This window comes from Gossypium hirsutum, chromosome A12, assembly GCF_007990345.1.
Source record: "Gossypium hirsutum isolate 1008001.06 chromosome A12, Gossypium_hirsutum_v2.1, whole genome shotgun sequence".
Taxonomy (NCBI): domain Eukaryota; kingdom Viridiplantae; phylum Streptophyta; class Magnoliopsida; order Malvales; family Malvaceae; genus Gossypium; species Gossypium hirsutum.
In genome coordinates, this window is record NC_053435.1 from 13090676 (window position 1) to 13116478 (window position 25803).

The window sequence follows — 25803 nt, forward strand, 5'->3', positions numbered from 1 at the left end:
TTTTAATTTTATTAAAATAATTGGTTGAATGAATTTAATAAGAAAACTTATAAATAAAAAAATTTGATTCCATTAAAAGAAATTTATTGAATGGATTTATATAATAAATAAAAAATAAAATTTATATTAATTATTTTATATTTAAATTGTTATGGTTACATTAACAAAAAAATAAAAACAAAAAGAAAGTATGTTACTTTTATTTTAATTGTTTATTAACTTTATATTTTTTATATACAATTTTATATACAATATAATATAATATAATCTCTTATTTTATTTTATGGTTGTATTAATTATATATATGGTCATTGTATTTACTTTTAAGAAAAAATATAAAAGTTGAATTTGAAGAGTTTAATTTAAAAATAGTATTATAATAAAGAAATAAATTATATTAGGATCATTGTTATAGTTTTTAGGCACTAATAAAATAGTACCACGTTATTAAATTTTAAAAATAATAAAGTATTACTATATATTTATTTATATTTAATATATTCTCCAACTTAATTTAACTTTAATTAAATTACTTAAAATAATTAATTTTTTAAATTATAAACAAACTTCTTTTCTTCTTTTACAAATTTTAATCATTTTTTTTTCTCATAAGTTAACTTTTTTTTGTGCAATCAATTTTTTAAAAAAATTAACATTTTTTCTGCACTTTTTTCCATATCATTGGTACATAATCGTGGTAATTATTTTACCATAAATCCCGAACCTAGAACCTTGAACCTCAAAGTTCAAGATTTGGATTCGAGATTTAAGGTTTAGGGTTCGAGTTTGGGTTTTGAGTTTGGAATTCAATGTAAAAGTTCAAGGTTCGGGGTACAAGTTTAGGGTTCAGAATTCAATGTTCAAGGATTCGGGGTATGGGTTATGAGTTATGAGTTCGGAATTTAGAGTTTTGGTTTAAGGTTACGAGTTTGGTGTTCAAGGATTCGGGGATGGGTTATGAGTTATGAATTCGAAATTTAGAGTTTTGTGTTCAAGTTTAGGGTTTAGGGTTATAAGTTTTGGGCTTAAAGTTCGGGATAAAAAAATTATTAAAATTATGTGTCAATCATATGAAAAAAATTGTTAAATGTTATTAAATAATAGAAAAGGGACCATGAATAATGTGATGAGAATAATTTATAAAATAATTTCTCTATGGACGAGTGTATAATAGTAATTTTATATCATTAAAATTTGAGTGGTAGTTAAAAATTTTACTTTATGTAAGTTATTCCCTTTTAAAAATATTTGGACTGCTAAAGTAGGAATATATTTGGAAAGAAAAAAAAAAGAAAAGTTTTATAGAATTTAAGTGGTTGGATCAGTAATTGAAGACAATCGATCGAATTGAAAAAGTTATGGATCATATTGGTCCGGCCCATTACACATATAACTACGGATCTCACCCTCTTCAGTCAGCCCGACAAATTCTAACCATCTCAACGAACAATCCCTACACCCCCCTCACCCTAAACACTTCCATCAATTTCTTCATTCCTTTTCTTCAGTTCATCAGTCAAATCTTAATAAATCAACCACATCTTCTAACCCTTTCATTGTCAAATCTCAGATCTCATTACTGTGTCATTCTTTTTTTTTATTATTTATTTAGTTTCACTAATCAGTCTAAGAGACGGACAGAAACAAAGCAGTGTAAATAGCTGAATTTCGATGGCTGTGGCTATCAGGGGAGCTCGCGGTGGCGGATCCGGCGGTGTTGGAGCTGGTTTCCGCAGTTTTTTTTCTTACAGGATCTTCGTCTCAGCCATGTTTTCGCTTCTCTTCATTGCCACTGCCACCGTTCTCCTCACTACTCGTCCTTCTACAACTCATCAGCACTCTGTAAATTTTTCCTTCTTCAAAATCCTTTATCATTTGTTCTGTTTTTGGTTTTTTCAGATACCCTTTTCTTTTCTCTAACTTGGGTTTTTTTAGCCTCAGTAACATGCCATTTATTTCTCTAATTCGGTGCTTCAAAATTTAAATCTATTTGGCTTTTATTCATACACTTTGGCGATTTGCTGAGCCTTTAATACTTCACAATCTAATCTCTCTCTCTCTCTCTCTCTCTCTCTCTCTCTCTCTCTCTCTCTCTCTCTCTCTATGGTTGTTTTCTGCTAGTCTTTAGGGCAGAGCTTGCAGTACTTTAAAATTCATTCTGTTTGGGGTTTTAAATACCCTTTTAGATGTTCTAACTATTTTCTTTTCCGGGGTTTTCTAGCAGAGGTTTCGAAGTGGCGGAAATGCTTACATGCATAGAACGTTTGTAGCATTGAACTCGGACCCTCTCAAAACAAGGTTAGATTTGATATACAGGCAAGCCAATGATCACATCACATTAGTGAAAGCATATGCAGCTTATGCAAGGAAACTAAAGCTTGACATTTCGAGGCAATTGAAAATGTTTGACGATTTGGCTAAGAATTTCTCCGATATTACATCTAAACCGAGGTATAAATCCTCTTTGTTTGAAACCGATGGGAATCTAGATGAGGATGTCTTAAGGCAGTTTGAGAAAGAAGTGAAAGATAGAGTGAAATTTGCTAGGTTGTTAATAGCTGAATCTAAAGAAAATTATGATAATCAGTTGAAAATTCAAAAGTAGAAAGATACTATTTTCGCAGTTAGGGAATTATTAGGTAAGGCAAAAAAGAATGGAGCTTTTGCGAGCTCAATTGCTGCCAAATCAATTCCTAAGAGTTTACATTGCTTGGCAATGAGACTGGTGGAGGAGAGAATTTCCCATCCGGAGAAGTACAAGGAAGACTTGCCTAAGTCTGAGTTTGATGACCCCGATTTGTACCACTATGCTATATTTTCTGATAATGTGATTGCAGTTTCTGTGGTGGTGAGGTCTGTGGTGAAGAACGCTGAGGAGCCTTGGAAACATGTGTTCCATGTGGTAACTGATAGAATGAATTTGGCTGCAATGAAAGTTTGGTTCAAAATGAGACCTGTAGAAGGAGGTGCTCATGTGGAGGTGAGGGCATTAGAAGACTATAAATTCATGAATTCCGCCTACGTGCCAGTTTTGAGGCAAATTGAGTCTGCTAAGCAGAGATTTTACTTGGAGCATAAGATGGAGAATGGTACCAAAGATGGGAGTAACACGAAGTTTAGGTATCTTGAGCATATGTCAATGTTGAATCACCTTAGGTTTTATTTGCCTGAATGTACCCTAAGTTGCATAAGATTTTGTTCTTGGATGATGATGTTGTGGTTCAGAAGGACTTGACAGGGTTGTGGAAGATAGACTTGTCTGGAAAGGTGAATGGAGCTGTAGAAACCTGCTTTGGGTCGTTTCACCGTTTCTCTCAGTATTTGCATTTTTCACATCCTCTCATTAGGGAGAGGTTTAATCCTAAGGCTTGTGCTTGGGCTTATGGGATGAATATTTTTGATCTTGATGCTTGGAGGCGTGAGAAATGCACGGAAACGTATCACAACTGGCAAAACTTGGTTAGTACATTATTTTCTTTAAAGAAACTTACTTATGTTTGATACAAATAGGAGTAATAATTTGTTAGCTACTGGTGTTACAGATCATTTCATGATTTTAATGGAGAAAGAGAAACAATGTTTTTACCTGCAAAAAATTGACAACACACTGTAAATAAATGATGACTCCTTTGTCCTAATGGTAATAGAGTGGTCTCGGAGGGAAAATTAGAAATGATGACAAATGAATACAACTTTTAGGAGTAAAACCAATTAATTAACTTCAAGTTTCAAATACAACACCTCAGTTTTGCTAATGGTTTGAATTATGGATCGAAGTTATGGAAGTGGATGTGTAATTAACTTTTAATTGATCTTCTGATCAGAATGTTGATCGGGCTCTGTGGAAATCGGGTGCTCTTCCGCCTGGCCTGATCACCTTTTACTCATTGACAAAATCACTGGACAAATCCTGGCACGAGCTTGGACTTGGATACAATCCAAGCATTAGCATGGATGTGATCAACAATGCTGCACTCATTCATTATAATGGAAACATGAAACCTTGGCTAGACATAGCTATGAACCAATACAAGAATCTCTGGACCAAATATGTGGATAATGACATGGAATTCCTGCAGACATGCAATTTTGGAGTGTAGGTAAGTAAGTACTGGTGCTTCTCTCTCAATAATCAAGTAACAAAAATAGAAATTTTAGCGATTGTTCATATAGGCTTGCTATATTTCACCAACATTTACACTATTCTTTAGTTTAACTGCCAGAGTAAAGCTTAATGGTTTTATCTTTAGTTCTTTCTCCCCTTTAGTAGGCTTACTATTTGTTTATTCTTAAATTTGCTGTTTTGTTCTTGAAGATGTCAAGCACGAATTGTACTGGACCAGATTATATATGTATACACTTAAATGATTCTTTGATAGTGAAATCTTTTCCATCAATACATTTGTCAACTTACAAAACTCGACATGTTAGTCTAGTTTTATGGCAATTCAAACTTACTTTCAGTTACTGTTATGTCTCTCAGGTTTGTTTGTCTGCTTTACAAGTTAGATTGAGAGTAAAAATTTCCCATGCATAATGGTGCAGTAGGTTAGAAGCTATGTTGCTCCGACTCTTATTTATTTTTTGAAGCATCTATATTTGACTCTCGTTCCTGACACATGGATAGGTCATAGGAGGTGACTTCCAAAAATCTTCTAAATATGTTTAAGAATTTTGAAAATTTCATCATACTCGTATCAAATACATACCAATACCTGATACTCAACTCTGAATTTATGTAAATTTTTTTGATATCGTCTTAGCTTTTTAGCACTTGGAATCTTGCAACTTGTAGTTCTCCATCTTTTGTTGTAGTTACCGAATGTGAGAACCCTTAGATGGTTTGGTGAAGGTTAGGTTGCTAGGTTTCCATCTTTAATCTGCACTCAACCGTACTGTTGAACTTAGTCCTATTTGTAGACTAAAACTTATGTTTTCATAAATCTTACTCAAGCTTAGGACTCTATAGTTTTTCCTCTTTTTATAGAATAGGTTCATTAAGAAACCAATTGAAATAAAAGAAGAAAAAAGCCCCTATAACTGCTCGAATTCTGGCAATCAAATTCTCGAGTATGGTCTCTGTAGGAGAGCTTAAGCGTAAGTGTTCGAAGCCAGTAATATTTCTATGTATAGGTGTCAAGAACAGGCGTTGCATCTTATTACCATTTAATAGGAAATGGTATGGCAATAAGATTGTCGATTAATATTATCACAATATCACAATTTTAAGGAATAATTTATTTAACAGCTTCGTTGCTGTTTAATAACTATTATTGACTAACATTTCACTATATTTTTCTTATATCTGATTTATCATTTAACATCAACTTTAAAAAAAAAAAATTTATTCCATTCCCAATCAAATACTTCTATTAATCATTGTTCTTACATTCAAATGCATGTAATATATATATATAGGTATATATACATTCTTTAACTTTTATACATTACATCCTACCTATGCATCACGCAAATATACAAACTAGTATATTTATATTATATTGTTTTTTACACATATATTATAAAATCTATAAATATCAAAATATTCTAATCTATATTATTAGTATATATAAAAAGGAAGGTTTTAAGGCCTTCCTTACATGGCACTCGTCAAATGTCAATAGTTTTCTTTCCTAAAAATAAAATAAAATGAAAAGCTAATGGTTAAATATCAATTTTAATCCCTTTACATTTTACATAACACTTGTCTGATGTCAACTCTGTATTCGACATAAGAAGCTAGTGGCCAAATATCAAGTACAATCCCTTTACTTCCTTTTTGAGATTATATAAGAATGGTTAAATTCTAGATTTAATTCTTATATTTCGCTCAATTTTGAAATTTAATCTTTTTACTTTAATTTTGACATAATTTGATTTCTTAACCTTTATAATGTCATTTTTTAGCATAAACTGTTACAATGTCATTAGTTAGTCAAAATAATTTATTCTAATTAAAATGCTTATGCGACTTTATTTAAAAATTGTTGACATCGTAAAATTTTCTATTAAATTCAGATCCATACAATTTCATTTTTTTTGTTACATAGATACCAAGTGAGTTTTTTTTTTAAATTTGAAAATGTCGCACAAAAAAAATTAATAGAAGAATTTCAATAGTGTTAACATATGGACTTAAATTTTTAGATTTGAAAAATAGAGGAACTAAATATTTGAATGTAATAGTATAGAATCAAATTCTAAATATACAAAGAATACAAGCACTTTAAGTATATTGCAACCTTTAAATTTTTACTCTATAATTTAGTAAAAAAATAATTACCCTAATGCAAAGTGTGGGTAAAAATCATACTAGTTAAAATATATAATAATATAATTAAAATGTTATAATATCTTACAATATATATATAAATAGTTTTTTTTTAAACAAGGTAAAGGTTATTTATAAAAATACTCTCAAACCTAAAGCTCTCAAACTTGTCGACAATGGCTGGTGGAGGAGGAAACAGGGATGGCAAGGAGCGAAGTGCTTTCATCCCCAGCCCTTATGAAAACAATTTTCGGCTCTACTCATATTGCATCTTCACTTGCTTGGAAGGTTTCTCTTCAACTTCACCATCAAAATTGGACGGAGATTTTTTTGTATGAGCAAGCCAAAATAACTAATATCACAACAATGAGTCCTATCCAAAAGTGGGCCTAGAAGAAATATGATAAAATTTAGATTGTTATTTATTTTCTTTGAAAATAAGGTAAGGGAATTAGTATGCCTTAAAATTATTTTATGATAGAAAACTTAGCTTGTTGGTTCAATAGTAAGGCTTTAATTTATCCATAGATTAAGTTCAAACCTCTTAGTGAGCATATAATCAAAATATTTTTATTTCCTTGTTTTTTGCCCCAAAAGTGATGAATTTTAAAAAAACCTAGCCCAAAAACAATTTTTTTTTCAATTTAGTCTCTATTTTAAAAAATAAGTTCTAAACCTACATGAATTTGTAAAACCTATTTCAATTAGGAAAAAAAGTTTTATAAATAGCTAATTTCAAAACAAACCCTAGAATTTACCAAGCAAATTTTCAAGAAAACATCCTCAAAATTCTTTCTCATCCAAACCAACTTTCAAAGCCAAAAGAGTAAAAAATTTTCAAAAGCACCCTTCAAGTAGATCTCCAATCTCCTTTCCAAACAAAAGGTTTTTAAAATCTTCAAAACAAGTGTGGGATCTAAACCTAAATCTTTGTGTACAATTGAATCAAATAGGAAATAGAGAACTAGTATAGGTGAACACCCTTTGTGCAAATCTATCTGGGCGAACCCTTTCACAAACCCCCCATTTGTGCAAGCCCCTTTTGCAGACCTCCTTGTGCGAACCCATCTGTATGAAACCCTAGGTGCGAGCCTTAAAGTGCGAACTCCGATTAAGCGAACCCCTATGTAAAAAGATATAGGATTGGTCATGCGAGCCCCCAATATATTTGTGCGAACTCATCTATATGAAACCCTAGGTGCGAGCCTTAAATTGTGAACCCCGGTTAAGCAAACCCCAGTTAAGTGAACCCCTATGTAAAACAATATAGGATTGGTCATGCGAGCCCCCAATATATTTATGTGAACCCTAATTATTGATATCTGTGAGCTTATATGGTTATGTGTTAGGTGAGCCATGTATTTATGTTATGCGAGCCATGAATATATGTTATGCGAACCCTAGGATTATGTGAGACTAAATGTATATGAACCCTAGGATTATGCAGACCTTTATGCATTCAAACCCTTGGAACATTCAGGCCTATATGCGAACCCTAGGTAAATGCAAACCTATATGCGAACCTTAGGACTAGGTACATGTGAGCCTATATGCGAACCTTAGGAACTTATGAGCCTTTATGCGAACCCTAGGTACATGTGAGCCTATATGCGAACCTTAGAAACTTGCGAGCTTGTATGCGAACACTAGGTACACGCGAGCCTATATGCGAACCCTAGGAACTTGCGAGCCTGTATTCGAGCCCCATGTACATGCGAGCTTGTGAAACTTAGGAATTTGCAATTTTATATGCGAATCCTAGGAACCTACGAGCCTATATGCGAACACTAGGTACATGTGAGCCTATATGCAAACCCTAGGAACTTGTGAGCCTATATACGAACCCTAGGTGCATGCAAGCCTATATGCCATGCAAGCCCTAAGAACATGTGAGCCTATATGATCATGTGAACCTGTAAATGTCTTAAATAATTGGATTGTTAATTCACATAAAATCCTGTGCATGTGACATTGTGTTTTATTTGTTTACTCGCACCAATTTTGTGTAATTGTGAGATAATGAAAAAAATGTATGCTTGAATACATGCCTTATTATGCCAAGTAAGAAATATTGAAGGTAGCATCAAATGATGATAAAAAAAGCATAAAACATGCTAACTTTATGTGCATAATTACACGAAATCGGGTATGGAGGACAGAGGAGTTTCATAGGAGACAGTGACAAATTAAGTCCACACCGAAAGTCAGTACTACACGGAGTAGGCGGCAATGTCATCTAAATCGGACAGGATGGGGTGATAGTTTAATAACACCATCAAAACCAAACCAAACCGAGATAATAGTTTAAAAAGCCATCAAAAAGGGCAATCGGGATGGTAAGTAATTGTAGTAAAAGTCACAGTCACAGGTGACAAGTGAACAACCATTGACACCGAGAATCAAACCCTGGATGGTCAATTATTGTAGTGGGTTTTGGAATGTAAAGCAGTGCTCAATGGCAGATAGGATGGACGGGTAGAAATTTAAAACATAATTGCATCATATATAATTGTTATTCATTGATTTATTATATGTTTCATGAAGAATGCTTTGTTTACTGCTGAATTTTATCTATATGCATTATTGTTGTCAATTATATGTAATGATTTAGAATTTAGTCTCTTACTGAGCTGTTGTAAGCTCACTCTCCCTTTTCCTTTACCTCTCAGGTAGTGCAAAAAATTAGGACTCGGTATGGCATCGGAGGAATCTCGGATTAACAACTTGTTTTATTATTTAAAAAGTTCCATTTACCTCTTATTTTCGGGATTGTAATTATTGATTTCTTGCTTTTACATCTTAAGTTTGGGATTGATTAATTTATTTATTTTAAAGCATGACACTTAGTTAATACTATGATATTTGCATGCTTTTCGGTTTCGTAAGCCATTACCTTCGATGCTTCACAAAATACTTAACGTTTTGAAAAAGTCTTTTGTTGAAAACCTTAATCCGTTTTTCAAAACGCCACAATAATAAATATTTAAATTGAATTGTTAAGTAAAATTGGTTTAATTTAATTAATATTTTTCTTGAAAACAAAAGAATGATTTTTAATACAAATCAAACAGAAGTAAAAGAGAAGCTTTACAGGATCACTTTAGTGATCTTATGTAACGCCCTCGTCTTAGCCGAAACTCTTAGACCGGGTTAGGAGTGTTACAGCTATCAGCATTGCTACACCACTAAAAAGGTAAGGAATTGGAGAGCTCCGGTATCAAAATCCAACTCCCGTAGCAGCTGCTGTCGAGTTGCTTGCAGGCCTCATATTCCTATATCTATTTGATATGCAAAACTAATTCCTTCCTACTGGTTTTTATAGTGCAGTGTAATGGATGTTAATGGGAGGTTTTAGATTTGTAGTAGCAAGCAATTTGAGTTCCACAGTGACTACTGGGTTAGGACAAAGAAATTATGTGGGTTGGTTTTTAGGATGGTTCCCAATTTGCTAATTATTTATGTTAAATAAAATATGTTTTTTATTAAAATATTAATACAAAACATTCAGCATATCTATAAAAAAGAAAAAGAAAAAGAAGGTGTTCTGATTATAACATCCATTTTCTTTTGAAAAATATTTCAACCATGGAAAGAGTTGTATTTATTTTTATATTTCTTAACTTATTTTACAAAAAAAAAATTGTAAAGCATTTATTTATATATAATTATATTAATTGTATGTCAATGTAATAAATTCATTTTAAAAAATGTTTAATTATTATAATTTACTTAACTATGAGTTTTTTTTAATAATGTGTCATAAGAAATATTAGAGAAATATGCAATATATAAATTTACATAAAATTATAATGAATTTATGTTAGATTAATAAATATGAGTCTTTAATAAGGTTTATAAAAAATCATTTATAGAAACAGACATAGGTTGCTTATTAAATTATTTTATATTTTTAATATTACTTTTATAAAATTTATTTAATTTTTATTTAAAAAATTAATAAAATTAAAAATAAATGAAGCAAATGAAATTTATTTGTATATAATATTAGAACAATGTAATATTGTTTTTTAAATATGTTTATTTAATCAAAGTATCAATTATTAAAAAAGTAGTTGCATTATTTATTAAAAGTATTAATTTTTGAACCCATATGTTGGCCTAATGTTTAGGGTGTTCAACACTCTAGGTGTGGCCAGGATTTGAATCGTGCTAGTCTTATTATTGTTAGGGTTTTGCCCTCCTCTTGTAATTCACCAAAAAAAATATTAATTTTTTAAAAAAAGTTAATGTAACTTGTGTGTAAAACTTAGTTTAATATAAAATGTAAATTAATAAATCAAAATGCCAATAATTAAAACTTTGTAAATATTTTTTTAACTTTAATGTGGGACTTGAAAATTCAAATATAAATTGGAATTCTATAGGTTAACTAATGAGAGTAAAGTAAACATATGAAAAGTCATAGGGACTCGTATAATAATTTAAAATTTTAATCTAATCCCCTTAACTCGACCTAAATGTTATAACTGAATTTTGAAGGTTACATTGACCCTCAGAATGGTTTAGTAAAATTATTGGAGTTTATAAAATAGTATTTTTAAAACATTTGCTTACTTTAGTAGAAAAATTTAGCTTATTATCTTCTTTTCACTAAAAGATAAAATTTTCTAAAAACGGAGGATTTTAAAATTTACTTAGCAAAAAAATAATTTTCAATTTATATAATTTTCAAAATATCAATTACATGATATCGCAACGAAAAACTGAAATTCAAAATAGTTTTAATGATGAAAAACCAAAATTTTATGCACAATTAATTCAAAATCCATGTTTCAATATCCTAAAATCAAATTAAATGTCATCATGCATACCAAATAAACCCAAACTTAAGTCCCATCCACAATTCAAATAAAGCACTATAGTTCCAAATAATAAAAATTAAATATTAAGTCTGAAATACTTTTAACGAAAATATTAATCCGAGCTGAGTCCACGTTCTAACCTTGTGTGTTATTTGTAAAGATGAAAATTAAAGGGATGAGCTTAAGAAGCTCAGTGTGAATCCAATCGCAATAAAATCAATGTAAAAAAGTAGACACAACATACAAAATAATAATTCTTATAATAATCACAATTGTATAACAATTTAGAGTATCGGATTTTCAGATCAACATATTAGCATAATATTTTAGAATTCACAGTTTTGCATGCACATACTTATGAATGACAATGCAATTTCAATTTATCATAAAGGATCCTACCTCCATTACACACCATAATAAGAGCTCCTTAGGATTCATCCATCCGTTACACACTGTGTTGTGGATAAACAATCATTGATTTGCAGATAAACTGCTAGTAAAAAATATTGTGGGTAATCCACTAGTATTTTCACTTAAAAATATTTGTAGATAAACTGCCACTTGGTTTGTGGACGAGCCACCACTTGTTTGTAGATTATTAAACTACCACTCTTCCTCCGTATATATCGTCCCACCCCATGCAATGCAATATGACATGCTTATAACAGAACAATGAAGAAACAGTAGACATGCTTAACATGTATTCAGTTCAATAGTAGCAGTAGAAATGCTTAACATGTACTTAGTAGGGCGGTAATAATATTAACAGTCACAATTTATCAATATCACAATGACAATCGGCATGTAACATTTACATCTTATACAATATAACAATAACAATTTAGTTATTAAATCACAAATTCTAGAATAAACACAATATCAGATACTCAATTGAGAGAATAAAAACCCTAAAAACAATCCAGGGGCTATATAAGGACTAAACTGAACAATTCATAAATTTATGGGAAAAATTGTAAAATAGGGGTCACATGTTTGTTTGAGAGGCTTGAGGTCGTGTGGACGGGTTACACTGCTGTGTGGAAAATGATAATTTACCTTATAGGAAGGACACGACCGTATGACAGGTTGAGGCCGTATGGTCCACCTGTGTAGGAGACTATGTGACCCTGATCCTACATACGATCACCACCGACTCACTTGGAAAAGACACAAACACCTTTCACTACGGGTCCGTTCTACATTCCTCACCCTTGATTTTGGTCTGATTCATATAGATCCAGTCCTTCAAATGACATTTACACATGAATTAACAATTGGTGTTAAGATTTGACAAAATTATCAAAGATTTGGCAAGAATCGTAAAAGATTGATTAATCAAATGAAAGATTACCGTTAGATGGTAATATTACAGAAATACAAGATCTAATAGATGGAGCGAGGTGTACATAACGTTTCTTGGAAAAGGTACAGATGCTATTGATGGAAATTACAAAATTGATAGAAAAACGATTGAACGGGGGATGATTGATTTGGGAAAGCAAAATAATCAATAGCCTTAGGATGAAAATATAGTGTAAAGAAAAGGAAAAGAAAATAAAAAGAAAAGAAATTGAAGATGAAGAGAAATTTTACTAGAATTTGAAAAGAGACAATCCTAATAAAAATGGGAAAAAGATGACTAAATAGTTAAGGTTTGAAACCCTAGAGCGACACATTTCTGATTTAGTCTTTTAACTCCCGATCGTATATACTTTGGGTGTGACTTTACCATAGGTTGCCAAAAATAAAACGGGAAGAAGGGAGCTTGAACTTGGGTCTCTAAGGAAGGCTTTTAACACTTAGTCATTAAGCCTAATTCACTTCTTGTTTAACCATTTCAATTAACCCCCTATATTTCAGGGCGTGACATTCAAATTTATGATAAATTAGGAAATGATAAATTTATGATAAATTCAAAAGTAATATTATAATAATAAATAGTTAAGGAGTTTATAATTTAAATAAAAAAGGGTAATGTTATCTTTTATTCCATTGATTAATAAATTTGATTGACTGATTCTATTTAATTAAAGAAATATGAAAATGAATTAAAAGTGAATGTATATTAAATATTTATCAATTAAAATTTTCAATTAATTAATTATTTAAAATATTGTATTTAAATAAATATATATATAGGTAATAATATGAAATTATATATCTGATTATTTTAACATTGTAAATTATTAAAAAAATGAAATAGAAGTATAACAAATTATGTTTTTACAAAAGATTACTTAGCTAAAATGAAGTAAAATAATATATTTGCTTGTTTTAGAAAAATAATATTTACTTTATTGTATTTATTATTAAAACTTAATTCTAACAATGAGACCCACTTTGAATATAACTAAAAAAAAGTATTTTGGAACTCAATAGAACTCAATGTTTCCATAAATATTTCCGATAATTCTTTATATTATATATGAGTTTTCCATCACGTATAATAATTAAAATATGTTATATTTCTTATAGAGTTAAATCGGTTCCTAGTCAATTAATGACGACACATGATAAAATAAAAACTCATTACAAACTAAAAATTATCAAAAATGCAAGCTTTCTTTCTTTCATTAGAAACACATGGCTTAATTCATGATTTAGCTTCTAAAATAGTATGTCTGTTTTTTTTTATCCAATTTAGTACTTGAAATATACTTGTTTCCCAATTAAGTACCTAAAGTCTGTCTCATTATGTTTTTTAATCCAATTTTTAATAGACGTTAAAAAAATCAATGGCCAATTAAATAGTGTCTCGTGGCATTCTATTGTAAAAAATACATATTATTTTATCAAATTTGAACCAATTAAAGTGTTCAAGTAGTGGCTTTTTAATTTTCACAAACAAAATTGTTTTAACTTTTTTCCTTTTTTAACATAAAAATATATTTACTAAGGCCTTGTTTGATACTTGAAAAAATATAAATCCATTGAAAATATTAATTTTCAATGATTTAACTTTTCTATATGTTTGACAATTTAAAAAAAAATTATTATAGAATTTTTTTCTATAAAAAAGTGTAGAAAAAAATAAGTAGATAATAACTAGTTATCACTTAATGGAGAATATTTTAAAATATTTCGATTTTATTTTATTTATTTTGTATTATATTATACTATAAAAAAGTTACCTTTAAATTTTGATTTTTGTTTAGAATAAATAAAATGTTTAAAATTTAATGGTAAAATGTAAAATATAATTTTTTTTTTGTAAATCAAAATCCATATTTATCAAACAATCTAATTATATTCCATAATTAATTTTAAGTAATATATTAAACACATTTATAATTTAATTTCAGTACTTAATTTTTCAATACTTATTTTTTTTCACTTATTTTTTTAATTTATCAAATCTTATTAAATTTAAATAGATCTAAAAAATATTAGTCTTCTTTTAAAAAAATAAATGCCGAAAACGGAGAGCTCAAAACAAGAAAATAATGAAATTTGAGCACAAACAGTCACCGGTGAAACTGCTAGAATTTTTTTAATTTTGGCTTGGGTTTTATTTGAGTTTGGTTTGAAAAGAAAATATTATTTAAAATTTAATTTATGTAAAGGAAAACTTATATAATTTTAAATTTTATATTTTTTTCTTGAATTTTATATAATTATTTTTTTATAAGTTTTATAAGTTTATATCTATTATAAATTTTTTATATTTTATTAAAAATGTCAAGTGACATTTTTTCATTCGTCAAAATATGTAAATGGGACTTTGGCCAAAGGTGTAAAACGGTTTTTTTCTTTTTACAAAATTAATTAAAATTGTAATAAATGCATACTTTAGGTATTTAATTGAGTAAAAAATTTAAGTACTAAAATAAAAAAATTATATACTTTAGGGTCAATTCGTGAATTAGGCCTAATATATATCTAAGACTAATTTGCATACCATAGATTAAATAATTAATTCTTAATTTTTTTTTTAAAAAATTATCATTTTACAAATAATATGGTTAAGAAATTAGAACAAAATAGTATATACGTTTAATTTTAAATAAATCTATACCCTAATATAAAAGTTCTCAACAACTTCCTGGATTTGAGAATTTGATAACCTAATTTCATGACAACACAACATTGGCTTTTCAGAATTTATTAGTTAGCCATAAAGTACACGGTGGTGACACTTGTGGACTATTATGGGTAGGTGGTTTGAAATTATAGAATACTATTTGTCTTTGGGTTAATTTAAGTAATTGTTCCTAGATTATTAGTTAAATTTTAAATTTGTCTCCAAACTTTAAAATGTTCTATTTGAATCCTTAAATTATCAATATTGTTTCAATCAAGTTATTATGTTAGTTTAGCCATTAATTTAGACGTTGAATGCCAGTTTGGATCTCACATAGAGCATATTTAAAATATGAAGAAAATATTATAAATACGTGTATATTTATCACATAAACATGTTGGAGATGTAACACAAGCAGCATCAATAAAATTTAGGAGGACCATTCTCTTTTCTTTTCTTTTAATTTTAAAAACATCAAATTTAAGTTACTCATACAATAGTTACTCATATTCTTACAATTTGATCGATGTATTTTAAATATGTTCTACATCAAATTTAAACTAGCGTTTAACATCGAAACTAATGGCTAGGCTAACAGGACATTTTTGACACGATATTGATACTTCCAAATTTAGAAAACCAATTTAAGATCCGAACTGTACATACATACATACATATGATCACATTATTTTGTGCGTGTTTAAATTATTATAATATTTTTATACATTTTGATTTTTAAATTTCAAAGTATCAATATTATATCAATATTCTATAGTTTCTAAATTATATATACGTCTCATATTCATGTTAGTTTTTGTATAGTTTCGTATTTTGTGTAGTTCACATTAGTTACTCAATTACAAATGATTTTATATGAAATTTAATACATATTATAGTTTTGTTGTGTATATTTTACTTTTGGTATTATTTGTTGGAAAAAAACGCTATTGCAAAAGAAAATTTGTTAGCATTGGCTGGAAAATAAATAACGAATTAAAAAAAATCAGAAATTTACTACACCGTGGCTTTAGAAACGAATTCGCCCTCGTCGGTGTAATTGTGTAGTGGACGTTGTCCCTCAAGGTTAACACAATGCTCCGATATTTATACACCTAAATAAGGAAGATGAAACTCAATTGGGTGTTGCTCTTTTTAGGGAAATCACAGTAGGATTAATTCTTAGGAAAGTTTGGAGGGGTCATAGCCTGTCTCGCTTAAAACCCAAACTCCTAGACAAAATTTTCTCTAAATTGCTTTAGGGGAAAAACCAATAGAATGTTTAAGAAAATCGGAAAGGAAGAGGAGGAAAGTAACCTCTATTTATACTAAAAATGGAAGGACAAAACGATAAATGGGCAGGGACAAAAGAGTAAAAAATGCAGGAATAGTTTTAAAACTATCTTACTATTTCCGCCCAATAGTTAAAAAAAAATTGTTTAATGATATTGTTTTCTAAAAAAATAATAAAACTTTTATCCAAAAAGATATACATGCGGTACGTGTCTAATACATGTGTCAATATGAACATGAACACAAGCGAGGGGCACTGGTGTAATAAGCCTATGACCCAATTACTCAACGAGAGCAAGAAATAGAATTATATAAAAACTCTTTTGATAGTTTGTACTTAACAAATGTAGGATATACCCACAAACACCGACCCATTGCATTATCAATATAATTAAATATTTTAAATATTTTTAATTTTTTGTAATGTATCTTAAAGCATCTCATATTTTATGTGATTTGTTATAACTGTTTATTTTTAACCTTAAATTCATTTATTCAAAAATTAAAATTATTACACATTGATAGAAATATGATAGCATTTTCATAAGAAATATTATTATTATTTTTTATTTTTCGAAACGAAACGAGGGCATATTCTAGTATATATAAAAAGAATATTAAATTAACTATTATCCATTCTATAAAAAGTTATTAAATCCATTATTAAAATCCATATTCTTATTTTTAATATGGTTTTTAAACTATCATGTATACAAATTATTTTTATTTATTAAATTGATTATGATTTAATTTAATTTTTTAAATAATTCTAATCAAGTTTTTTATTACTTTGAATTAATTATTTTAAATTTTTATATAAATTAAATGAATAATATTAAAATATTTAAAATTTAATTTAATTATTTTTAATTACTTTATTGTCTTAGTAATATATTTTTAAAAATTTTACATTCTTTCTAAAAATATGGTTTTAAACCGATGGAAGTTTTAGTATGTTAATAGCATAGTTATTTCAAGTTTGTTTATAACAGATTTAAAACCAATTTTTTTTATTTTAATTAAATTTTAATATGTAAATAAATTTATGAATATATAATCAACTTACATCATATTTCAACCGGCAAATATTCCCGATTTAAAAATTGATCTATCTTGGTTTAAAAAAATTGAGTTTTGGATCCAATTTTTTTAACATTAACGAAAATCGAGTCATTTCAAAATCACTACCTTTTATTTCCTAATTTATCAAAACAATAAAATTACTAGACAACACTTAAATTCTTATCTTCTGACTTTGATTTCTTATACTTTCTTTTTTTAACTTTTTTCCACCTTCATCCATAAACTCATTAATTCAATCTTGAAATCTAAGCTTTTGATGTTGTTGGGAACTTTATTTTACTTGAAAATTTACTTAGAAATCAAATGTTTTAGGTGAAGAATGTGAAATTGGATGAAGAAGGACCAAATTGAAAAAAAAAAACTTTATTTCTTTCTCTCATGCATGGATAGTTTGGTACATATTTCCTTTAATAATTATTTAGTAAAAATAATAAAATATGTAAATATAATAATTTCAATCCAAAGGCTAAGATTTAATCATACTTTTCATTAAGATCCAATGCTCCTTGCCAAACTTCCATAATTTAATAAATTTAATAAATATATAAATATATTTAATCCAAGGGTCCACATTAACTTCCACTTTATCAAGTGAATCTAATGACTCAAATTCAGTTCACATGTTGATGGGTATTTTCGTAATTTTACTAAAATTATATTCATTTGAAAAATGATGATTTTGCCCTATATAACTTTTGAGATCCACGTTAGCCTTTTTTTTACTATTAGTAAAATTCATCTCTAGCCCTTCCAGTTTTCCCACCAATTCAATTTAATCCAATATCATTTGAATTTCACAATTTTAGACATCACTTTTTATAATTTTATGATTTAGTTTATGCCCCGGATTAACATCTCACGTCAACTTTCTCCGGCATCAATAACTTCCTCTAACAACACTGATGTATCAAATTTCATCTACTATGTATATTCTGGGTAATGGTTTTAGGGGTGTTACACTCACTATCTCAAACTTGTGGTGTGGGTGCATCCTCATACGCAGGAGTTTAATGAGTTTATCCATGTTTTCCTAGTCAGCATCTTCACTATCAAGCTAAAGCTGTTGATTTACATATCTATATTGGAAGCCCCACAATCCAAGTCAGCAAATGAAGTGCCTTGTAGTTTGAACACTAGTAATATTTACTTGCCAGATAGAAACAAAGTGGCTTCAAGTTCAAAGTTCAAATGATCATATCCTTCCGTCAAAGGTCTTGATGAGAAAAGATGAGCCAGAAAGATTTCATGGACAAAGAAGTTGGATGGGATCACTATCTAATAATTAACAAGGAAAAGGATTGTTGGAAATGCAGATTAAGACTGCTGACTACAGCTCTTCCATTGAAAACGAAAAGTGATTAGATCGTTATTTCATCCAACACAGCAATTTATCAGGAAACCATAAACCCCATACAACATCATGTGGTCCTCCTTGCTCTGCCTCTTCTACTTGTCATTACATCATGAAGTGATATTTTTCTATTTATAGAACCTAATAAAAATATATTAATTATTTTGATGATTAAATATTACAACCATAAAAGAAATGTAAAATAGCAAATGTCTATGAAAATAATAATTAAATTCTAACATTTTCATTCAATAATTTTAAATTATACTTAAAAACATAATTTAGCATAGATACAGGATGTAATTTCATCTTTAATAAAAATATTTCAAAATTTTAATCATAAATTAAAATATTTTTTCTAATCTAAATGTAATGATATAATTAAAATTACAATGTATTTTAATTAGTTGAAAAATTCTTTAAGCTCTTTTTTTTTCTATTTAAAATTGAAGTAATATAATTCTTCTTTTCTTACTTTTCTGATTAATTAAAAGATAATAATTTTAAATATAAATTAATTTAATATAAAATTTAATCTTCTTATTTATTATTATATAATCTCATTTTTTAAAAATGTCTTTTAATAAAATTCCGTGTTATTTATTTATTTATAAGTATGATAAATATTCTTAAAAATCAATGAAACTTATTAAACCAAAATTTTCATTTAAATTAAATAAATAATTAAAAAAATATTTAAAATGAAAAAAAAAATTATAATCAACGATATATTAAAAAACGTCTTTAATAGAATCAAAACTCTATATCAGGTAAAGCTCTTATAGAGTTCCCCTTTAACACTAAAGTAGAGTATCAGGTAATCCGGTAAATGGAAAAAAAAATCCTCATATTTTTTTATAATTTTTTATTTTCTTTAGTATTTCTTCAGAATTATTGGTAATCAGCTGTCATAAATTTTTACACTCCTTCGTAATCATTCGCAGTCTCTCATAATTTTGGTACGCACTCAAATTTTTTGATATGCTTTAAGTTTAAGTTTTTGTGACAATTCAAAAGTTAGGGGTATTAGAATTTCATTTTTGATGTAGGAATTTAAAAATATTATTATTTAATATTTACGAGGTTAATACGAGATTTAATTAAATTTTAGTCCTTTAATTTTATTAATTGGATAGTTAATTAATGTACAAGTGTATCAACCCTAAAGTTAATAGTATCGAAAAATAAAATATTGGGATCTCGTTTCTATGAATTGAGCTCGAAATTATTTTAAATAAATATTTAAGAAATTACTTTACAAGTGAATTGAATTTAAATAAATAATTTTGTCAAATTAGTGATTAATTGTAATACAAAAACTAAATCGTAAAAATAATAAAAGTTGATTGTTATTGATTTTTATTTGTTAAAAGTACTAATTAATATTAAAACAAGGCTTTAAATGACAATTTAGCCAATTTAAATGATGTACGACGTTTAGGTGATGATTTGTGTGTAAATAATGTTATTATAATATTTATATAACATAAAGAAATGAAAAGAAACAAAGCCATATTTTTTTTCTATTCGTCTTCCACCACCGAAAACTCCATAGAAATAAAAGAAGAAAAGCTCCCTTGAGTTTCAATCTTTCGAACCTTGTATGATCAATCAATTGGTAGGTAATCAAGAAAAAAAATTGTGGATTAGTCACTGATACTTTAATTATCGCTGATTTTACTTGATAAGTTTATATGGAACTTACTATATAAATTTTATGATATGTTTGATTATATTTAATGTTTATCAATTTAGATTAATTATAATTTTGATGAATTTACTTAAAAGAGATTAAACCGTAAACTATAAATTGTATGATAAATATGAATAAGTATTTGAAAGTTGGTATAATTTGATTATATGTTTTATGGTTGATAGATGATATGCTAGAATTATATTAATTGGAATGACAATGTGACATAAATGATATGTGTCTTGTTGGTATAATTATGTTTTGATCATGTTACTTATATAGGTGAATAAGTAAGTAGGAGAAGTGAATTGGTATGAGACCAATTAGTAATTGATTAAAGTATAACATGTATTCTTAATAAGAAATTGTAGGATTGAATGTTAAAGTTGAAAGATAAGATGTATATGGTTATTTGTATATGTTTTAGACATGTTTTATGTGATAGGAGAAATGAATTAGTTAAGTAGCTTAAATAAGTATGCATAGGCAAGGTAAGCAATTATAGTATGAATTGATGATAGGTTGAATGAATAATTGAGTGGATGAATGGAAAATTGTATGCTAAATGCTAAATTGTTCCTTATCGAGTTGGTTGTTTTGGAATGATTATATAAATGAGAATGGTTGAGAATGTTACAACTTAGAGATGGTATGTATATAGGACTAATAAATGTGAAATTTTAGGGATGAGTAACCCTTATATGAAGTATGAACTTGATGGGGAATTGTTAGATAATACATGAATTGTTATAAGTCTTGTATGTCTTTGCATAATTTGAAGCATATAGGAATGATGTTTGATCTTGAATGGTTTGTAATGCTTATATAACCTTGTTTTGAAATGGTGCCAATGAAGCATATTGGTTAAATGATTAGGAGGTTAAGATGAGATGTTTTAGTTGAGTTTGAAGTGCTAAGATGATTGGTATGTCTTATTGAGTGGCTGATGATTACATAAGTTGTTAAGCTTAGCAAATTGTCCTTTTTATGTGGAATAGCATGTATGGTATTATGGTTGGTTAAATGGATGTATTAGTATGTGTTTAGATTGGTTTTATGTAGGTTTGAATTACCAAATGTGCACTAATTGAGCTATTAATTTGATTTGGCATGAAATTTGATACTTAATGGCACATTCTTGCACCATACGAGCTGGCACATGGCAGTATGACCACTAGAATGTAGAAGTCTTGTAGCCATACAGGTTAGCCACACGCTCATGTGAGTATTGTAGATATGGTAAAAATTTGATCCATACGGCCTCAGTTTGTTGCACGGCCGTGGGTCGTGTGACTTTTAACCCACACGACCATAATGAGTTACATGGCTTAGACACACGACTGTGTGACCCCTTATTTTGCACTTTTTCCCTTCATTTTGTAAAAGTTTCAAATTAGTCTTTGTTTGATTCTAGATTAACCTTAGAGCTTTTCGTAAGCTTATTTTAGACTTGGGATTGGCTTTATTTCATATTATACATGGGATTATGACATGATTTGATGATCAAATGAAATTAATTGTTATAAATTGTAAGTGTTATATTTCGATATTTGCGGTAATATTTTGTACTAGTTGAATGATGTTATAATCAAATGTTATATTTTATATTCTAATAATATATATACAATGGATATGCATATGTATAAAGATATATGTAAATTAAAATTTTCATAGTTTGATTTTATCATACTTAGTGTATATATTACTTTTGAATTGATTGTAGTTGCTCCGGCAATGAATGTGACACACTGTAACTCAGATTCAACAATCGGGTAGGGTATAAGGTGTTATAGTTTTGTCATGAGAAATCAAATTTTGGTATAAAAAAATATTTTTGCATACTAATAGTATTTATTATATATAGCAATAAATGTAAAAATATTGAAAATTGAACAAATAAAGCAAATTTTGTAAGACAAACCAAAAATTTGCACTTCATATTCTTTGATACATCCTCAAAATTTGTATTTCCTCATAACTTTTGGCATTCTCTCATTTCTTTTTGGTATTCTCTCAAAATTTTTGCACACTAATAAAATTTATTTTATATAGTAAAAAATTTTAAAATTACGAAGGAGTACAAAATATTGGTTCGTCTGAACATTTTGTTTTGCTTAATTAATTTTCAATAATTTTAACTTTATTAGTATATATAACAAATTTTATTAGTAAAAATAGTATTTTTTAAATAAGAAATTGATTACTCATGTGAAAACTTAAATTTGAAAGCATATAAAAAATTTTATAAGGGAGTACCAAAATTTATGAGAGAATACCAAAAAAACACGAGGGAGTAGTAAAAACATAAGAGAATACCAAAATTTGTGAGGGATTGTAAAAAAATTGTGAGGAAATACAAAAAATTATGAGGAATTACTAAAAAACTTGATGGGGTACCAAAAAATATGAGGGTTTATTAAAAAAAAAGGAAGAGAAAGTACCACAAATTATGAGGTGTGGAGTGTGCCTTGTATTTATGAATTGACATTGTGACGAGGAAGAGTCGACGTCTTGACAACGCGACACTCGATGTTCCGACAACGTGAAGAATGACGTCCTGACGAGGGACATGCGACATTGCGATGTGTTTCCAATTCAACCGAGTTTTCTTTTCCTATTTAAATTGTGCTATTGTTTCCAATTAAACTTTGATTTGTTTAGGGTTATTTTAGTCGTGTTTAACCTACGAATGTAGTCTATAAAAGGGACTGTTGTAACCTAGATTAATCATCACCGTCATTTTTGAGATTGAGAGAGTTTTGTGAGTTTTATGGAATTTCGGGTTTTAGCCATAGTGTTTTGCTCTTTCGAGGTTTAGGGTCTATTTGTTGAGATTTTCTCCATCTTGTACTCTTTTGATTTTTGCTCATTTAGTAAAGTCTCTTTTGCCCGTGGTTTTTTGTCCTCTTCTTTGGAGGATTTTTTCCACGTAAATATTTGTGTGTTTGTTCTTCTCTACTTTTACTTTTATTTTCTCGTTGCATATACGGGTTGATTCCCAACAAATTGGTATTAGAGCTTAGTTCAATTTTCGCATTCAACTCGTTTAGAGATGGTAATGAGGTTCGATATCGAGAGGTTCAACAACTACACAAATTTCAGTTTATGACAAGTTTGAATGATGACAATTCTAATTCAAAACGGCCTGAAAAAGGTCGTTACCAGAAAAAGCCCGAAAATCTAGATTAGTTAGAATGGGATGAGCTTGATGAGAAGACCCTGTCTATAATTTAGTTGTACCTTACGAATGATGTGTTACAAGAGGTACTATTAGAGAAAATAGTTGTAGACTTTTAGAAACCCTATATATGATAAAGTTTTTGGCTAATTGTTTGGTGTTGAAACAGCACTTGTATACATTCAGTATGGGAGAAAATGACTCCATTAGAGCTTACATCAGTGTGTTTGTTTCTCTCTTGAATGATTTGAAGAACGTTGAGGTTCATATTGATGATGAAGATCAAGCTATGCTACTATTGTGCTCTTTGCCCCCTTTCATATAAGTCTTTTAGGAAAACTTTAATTTATGGTATAGATAAACTCTCAATCGAGAAAGTGAATGGAAACTTGTGAAGAAAAGACAAACTCGATAGTGAGTTTTGTTTGAGTAGCAGTTTGGGTTGGAAACCCTCGACATTTTTTGTGAGAAGTTGAATTGATTCGAGGTCGAGGAATTGAGACAATGTATGTGGCTACTGCAAGAAGAAAGGTCACATCAAGATAGATTGTTACAAACTACAAAATAAGAACATAAGAGTAGCTGAGAGCAACGAGGATGAAGTAGTTGATGCTAATATGATTGAAGAAAAGGGTGATGGTTGGTTTTTCGTATCCACAATTGAAAGATCTAAGTCTACATCCGAGTGGATCCTAGATTCATGGTGTTCTTTCTGTATGTGTCCCAATAGGGACTGGTTCTCCATATATAGTTCAGTTGAAGGTGGAGTTGTGTGTATGGGGAATGAATCACTCTGTAAGATAATCGATATTGGTACCGTTCAGATCAAGATGCATGATGAAATTATAAGGAAACTGTCAAATGTCAAGCATGTGTTTAATTTAGAGAAAAACCTCATCTCTTTGAGTATGTTGGACTCAAAAAATTTCAAAATCATTATAGAGTCAAACGACATTAACGTATTCCGTGAAGCTCTTATTTTGATGAGAGGTCAAAAGACTGGTAGTCTATATGTTCTTCAAGGTTCAATCGTGACTAGTGTATCAAAAATTTCCTTAACAATTATGGAGTCAGAGTTGGCTCAATGTCAGTTTAAGAAATTTGGCTCTTTCAAGTTAGGTAGTGGATCTGCAGTTAAGAGTCTTTTAGATTTCAAGTTCAAAATCCGGTTTGGGCCTGGTAAGTATCCTACAAAAGGTTTAGATAGGCCCTTGATAGGCTCAAAAAAAGAGAATGAGAAAATATGAGTCAAGGTGAAGATTTGTGGAGTATGCCTCATATTTACGAATTGACGTTTCAAGGAGGAAGAGCCAATGTTTATGCCTTGTATTTACGAAATTGACGTTTCAATGAGGAAGAGCCAATGTCTCGATGATGAATAGCTGACGTCCCAACGAGAAGAAAATAACATTCCGACGACGCGAAGAATGGCATCCCGATGAGGGACATAGGATGTTGCGACGTGGCGACGTGTTTCTAATTCAACCAGGTTTTCTTCTCCTAGTTAAACTCTGCTATTGTTTCCCAGTTAAACTCTGATTTGTCTAGAGTTATTTTAGTCGTATTTAACCAACGAATTTAGCCTTTAAAAGGGCTTTTGTAACCTAGATTAATCATATTCGTCATATTTGAGATTGAGAGAGTTTTGTGAGTTTTAGGGAATTTCGGGTTTTAGTAAGAGTGCTTTGTTCTTTTGGGGTTTAGAGTTTATTTTTTTGAGATTATCTCCATCTTGTACTCTTTCGGGTTTTGCTCATTTAGTGAAGTCTCCTTTGCCCGTGGTTTTTTATCCTCTGCTTTAGAGGAATTTTTTCACGTAAATATTTGTGTATTTGTTCTTCTTCACTTTTACTTTTATTTTCTCATTGTATATACGGGTGGATCCCCAACATGAGGAACTATAAAAATTGAGGGATTATCAAAAGTATGAGGGACTACTAAATAATGATTTGTTTTATAAAATTTTCTTTTCTAATATAAACAATTATGAGGGAATACCAAAAAAAAAGAAGAAGAGGAAGAATGAAAAATTATGGGGGATTAACAAAAATTTGGAGAGCATACTAAAAAATATGAGATGTAGCAAAATTTAT

At 29.0% G+C, this 25803-nt stretch overlaps 1 pseudogene; it reads left to right on the forward strand.

The window, feature by feature from the left end:
• The first annotated feature begins 1419 nt into the window (after nucleotides 1-1419).
• LOC107916738 (probable galacturonosyltransferase 9) lies at nucleotides 1420-4378 on the forward strand (annotated as a pseudogene).
• The last annotated feature ends 21425 nt before the right edge of the window (nucleotides 4379-25803 follow it).